Genomic DNA, 5279 nt, shown 5'->3' with positions numbered 1-5279 from the left:
GTTTCGTCTCTAAGCTGTTTGTCAAGCGTATCTTTTATTTTCGGTCTTTTATTTATATTTTTATCTTTGCTGTACATTATTGCACTCTGGGGCGGAGAGCCAGTGGGAACTGTTCCGCCGCCGAGTAACGCAAAGTGCGTCACGCACAAGTTGGGAGCCGCTGATACACAGTCAGCATTTCGCTCTGCTCTAATCTACTCTATTCTAATCCGGACTCCTGTGAGATAGACACAGAGTTGAGGATGCAGTGAAACACGCATGCAATCAGATCCCTGTCAGGGCCATTATCGGGCCATTTTTAAGATTACATCGGTGAAAGAACGCGCTACATTAATCACTTTATCTTAGCTTTGATTTATATTGTACTGTGATGTATGTATGTGTAAGTGTATACGTGATTTTGCAAGCGTGCGTGTGTGTGCGAGGCGATCATATCTAACACATTTTTGAAATAGCCGAGCAAAACATGTGAACAACTATTTATCAGAAAGACCACATACTTGATCTAATATTTTATTAAACGCTCGGCTCTGTTTATAACTGTTATTTTTAGTTCTTAAATGTGATACTAGAACACACCGTAGATAGAATAATAATTAAATTTAATCTTACGATCAATCAGTATCGCAAACAATAAGTAATTTTTAAATTGTGTCACTTTCCAAACATACTAATTCTTTTTAACAAATAATCATTGTTGAAAAAAACTAAAAAAACACGATTTTATTGCAAATTGAACTAAAAACTAGAAAATAATTTTTGATGGCAAAGAGTTTAATGTAACTATAGTTGCAGATGAAACAATCAATCATAATGAATCATCTCAAAACAAAACTATAATAAAATTTAAGTTATTAACACAATGATTCAATTCAGAGTAAAAAGCGTGGGGTGCTTAATATTTTTAAATATTACAATCATCATTGGTAACTAAAGAGGACAGTTATGAACTACAGTAAAATGCAACTATAGTTACATTAAACTCTTTGCCATCAAAAATTATTTTCTAGTTTTTAGTTCAATTTGCAATAAAAGCGTGTTTTTTTAGTTTTTTTTAACTATAATTATTTTTTATTTTTTAGTCTGTGACAAACTCATTCGTTCATTATTGTTTTAGTTTGACGTGCTTTAAAAGTTTTTTAGTTTATTTAAACTATTTTTATTTTTCACTTTTTAGTTCAATTTTTTATTTAAGTAAGGCAGTAGGTGCATGAGGCGCTCTCTGCCTTACCAACATTTGGATAGTAGATTCCTTCACTCTCATATTCATAGCCAAATAACAATAATTCCCCATCAAACACAAAAGGAATAGTCAGTCAGTTGAAATCCCATCTCCCAATGGACTTACTGGGTAATAAAACAAAGAAATAATAAAAATTCAATCGAATTGGGAACATCGTCGGTTGATAAACCTTCTCTTAACCTGACAGAACGCATGCCGTTCATAACTCATCATTGACGGCTTCAGTATCGCAAAGAAGTTAAACAGGCAGTTTCAGTATGTTGACTAAGTTATTAAAACGTAAGCAAACTGTTTGGTATTCACCAAATAAAGCAAGGCAATGAAATTATGAATGTTGAAGTTACATTTGAACCACGAAATATATTCCAGTGTGAGCGCGTATTCGTTGATTGTTTGCAAGAAATGTGTATTTTGTCTTTGTTAATGAACGCAGTAGTTTGTGTGAGCGAGGTCGTCTTTAAATGGAGTATTGTGAAGCGTGGCTCGAGGCTCGGGCTCCAAGCGGGAACAATGCGCAGCGCGGGGCCGCCGGCGCATCTAGCCAGATGCTCTGCTGTCTGCTTGCGCTACCAATCTATTGCCACCGTCTCCTTGAACGACAGCCGTTTGAAAGTAATGTTTATAAATGTATTGTGAACACTTAACTCGTTAGATATTCAGAAAATTCGAAATTTTATTTTATTTATTTATTTATATATTATTTATTTGGTTCATCAGCTGTTGGTTGTTGCATAAACAATTTCTCGCAATACAAAAAAGTTTAGTATTTCACAACATATGCACAACAATTAAAGATAAACACAACATTCAGTAAAAAAAAAAATTGAATTGTTTTTAAGACCTTGTCATATTATGTTACCCAACAGTTAAACTGCGAACCCGTTCGCTTAAACAAACTTGTCTGTTCTATACTTATCATTTGAACATAACATTACGAAGGAGACATATCAGTGGTGAGACGTAGTTTATATTGACAAAAATCCCGCACAGGCAGGAGATTTCCAAGTAATCCGGTGACTGCTGGCAAATAGCTACCTTTTCAGTATCCGTGTTATAGTGGTAAACGCGTGAGCGTAGAACCGAGAGGTCCTGCGTTCGATTCCCGGTGGGGACAATAAAAAAAAAAAAATCGGTCCGTCTCGGTCTGGCAGGACACAGAAGGCTGATCACCTACTTGTCCATAAAGAAAATCAATCAGTGAAACAGATTTATATCATCTGCCTCATACCCCAGTAGGGGACACGGGACTTCACTTTTTACCAGTATCCGTGTGTTTTTCAGTAAAATGTGAAGTAGAATTTTACAATTATTACGAATAGTAACATGTAACATAATGATGTATATAATAAAAACGTATAAATGTCTGTCTCAATATTGTAAGTGTAATAAGTAAGTTTGAACGCACTAATCGTAAAATGTTTGATTGCGCTATTGGACCAATTTCAAAAATTATTTTATCGTTGGATATTTATGTGATCACTTAGTGCTATACGACGCCGGGGCGATTTACAAAATCACACCAATAACGAAGATAGCAATTCTCAGAAGAAGGTGAAATGTTTAACGGATAGAGCACATTCGAGCGAATGCCATATTGTGCTGATTATTGTCAGATACGTGAAATTACGGGCTTCTGTGCTGAACTACCCTTAACGACCACTCGGACCGTATCCTCAACTACAAAAATATGCTCTGTTGATATACGATAAAGTTCATTTCCTGTTGACGTCACCATGATTTCGTTAACGCTCTACGTACAATGCACGTTTTAATACGGGCATCAAAAGAAATATAGAGCTAATATTTGTTTGGTTCCGAAGGGTGAAGTGGAACGGTTGAGCTCGTTTTCTGCACAAAAGATGTTATTTCTGTCGGAGTCACGTTCATATCAAAAACACACACAACGTTCCTTCCGTTCCCTCCCCGCCCCACCCGACCCCCTCCCGGCTCGCAGCACCGATATCGTTATGTCTTCATAATACTACAATTCATTTTTATTTCAGTAAAATATCATATTACATAAAAAATATATAAAGTTGTTTACTGATGTTCGATTAACCGATTCATTAAAATAAGGAACAACGCTACACATTTTACTTCTCTCTAGCCAATTTGCACAGTGCGCATGCGCATGTGAATTATGGCGAGCGTCCGCGTCGCGACTCTGGAGCCGGCAGCGCACCGCTCTCTAGCAAGTGGCTGCGGTTGTCGTGGGCAGCGGCCAGCAGCGGCCAGCAGCGGCCAGCAGCGGCCAGCAGCGGCCGGCGGCGCGGTGCGCGTGTGAGCCCGACACACGTGCGCGCCACATGGCAACCCGAGCGCCGCCCGCCTGGGAGACCGTGCTGTATTCTTATACACTACTAACTACAACTATTTCAATTATATGATCATGCTTCATAAAATATAGTGCTATAACAAGTTCATTAGGGAATCAAAAAAAATATTTTAAATATTGATGAATATCTGTCCAAGTGTGGTGACAAATGTGACCAATGGAAAACAAAGCTTTTCAGATACTGATTACGTGATAAATATGTGCAACATTTCCGATAATTTTTTTGGTTCGTGTAAACATACATCTTAAGAATTAATTTAATGATGTTTTTAACGTCTGCATGGCGTCGCTTCGTGGAGTTGTTTCGGTATTTTTACGCGATCAGCATCATCTGGGTCCATCCTGAATAGTATTGGAACGCCTTGATCGTAGCCTACCGAAATTTTGTCATCTCACATTAACTGTCGAATGAAATTGATTGTTGGAGGATTTGCAAATTCAATCAAATTATTGATCGAATAAATTAATTAAATCAATTATGTTTATGTTATATGTACGTATGAAATCTATTTTATCCATTTGAAACAAATTCTTGCGTTTATTGCCGTTATCTATATAAAGGTAACTGAAATAGACGCAAATTGTTACATATATATAGATAGCTGTTGCTGCACGTTTTCCACATAATTACTAACAAACAAAGAAAAACTCTTTATTGTGCACCAAGGTATGAGAAAAAAGCAAAAGAATATACATTATATATATTCAAGAGGACAACAGGCAGTTTTATCGTTAAGTCAGCGATCTCTTCCAGACAACTTCGTGATCAAGAAGAAGCAGTAATAATTGAAATAATACGAGTATGTGAAAAGGTGGGAATATAACGCTTAAAATACATACATAGATAGAATAGATGTACATTTAAATAATAGGTAATTCAACTAATTTACTACTTTAAAAACGAATGCATACGAATAATTATTACATTTTACTTTTGCTGTCCGTCCGTCCGTCACCAGGCTGTATCTCATGAACCATGATAGTCAGACAGTGATAACATGTTGCTGTTGCCGGAATAACAACAAATAATATAAATAAAAAAATCGAGGCTAAGTAACAGCTGGCACGGACATAAATTGGATGCGTAAACAGTTGCACTTCAGGTTTATTGTACGGAAAGCTTAATATTACGAGCTCAGATCGCACTTTACCGATTATTCTTTCGCTCGGCCGTGCTCGCTTACGTACTTAGAGTATAAAGCAACACGTACAATGAACAATATAATATTATTATTGCAAATTACAGAAGCTGCAGTTACTGAGCTTTACTTACAAAAGCCATACAAACTAAGATTAAAGCATTAATGATCCAATCCATGAAGGGCCATACAAAATTTTAACAGCTCGGTTGCCCACGTTTTTGGTCCTCATTACTTAGATCCAGTGCATGGGTACAAGGTGTAAATGGTGTCCGCTAAAGAAAGACTACCGAGCAGTTATAATTTCTGTATGCTGTATGTTTTTTATCGGAAGCTCCTTTATTTTTTGTATAATTTATGTAAAATAATAGTCTCAATATTTCAACAACAACCCTGTGTCTATGTGCTTAGAAACATGTTTTAATTGATAAAATATGAGTTTCATCCGGTATACACATCGGTGAAGTTTGACCTTATACAACAGAATAATAAGTACAAGTACCTAAACTCTGCTAAAACGAAATTTAAAATGTCGTCTTGTCGATCCGATGTCTTAAAAAAA

The sequence above is a fragment of the Zerene cesonia genome, chromosome 8, assembly GCF_012273895.1.
Source record: "Zerene cesonia ecotype Mississippi chromosome 8, Zerene_cesonia_1.1, whole genome shotgun sequence".
Taxonomy (NCBI): Eukaryota; Metazoa; Arthropoda; class Insecta; order Lepidoptera; family Pieridae; genus Zerene; species Zerene cesonia.
Note: the sequence above shows the minus strand (reverse complement) of the source record.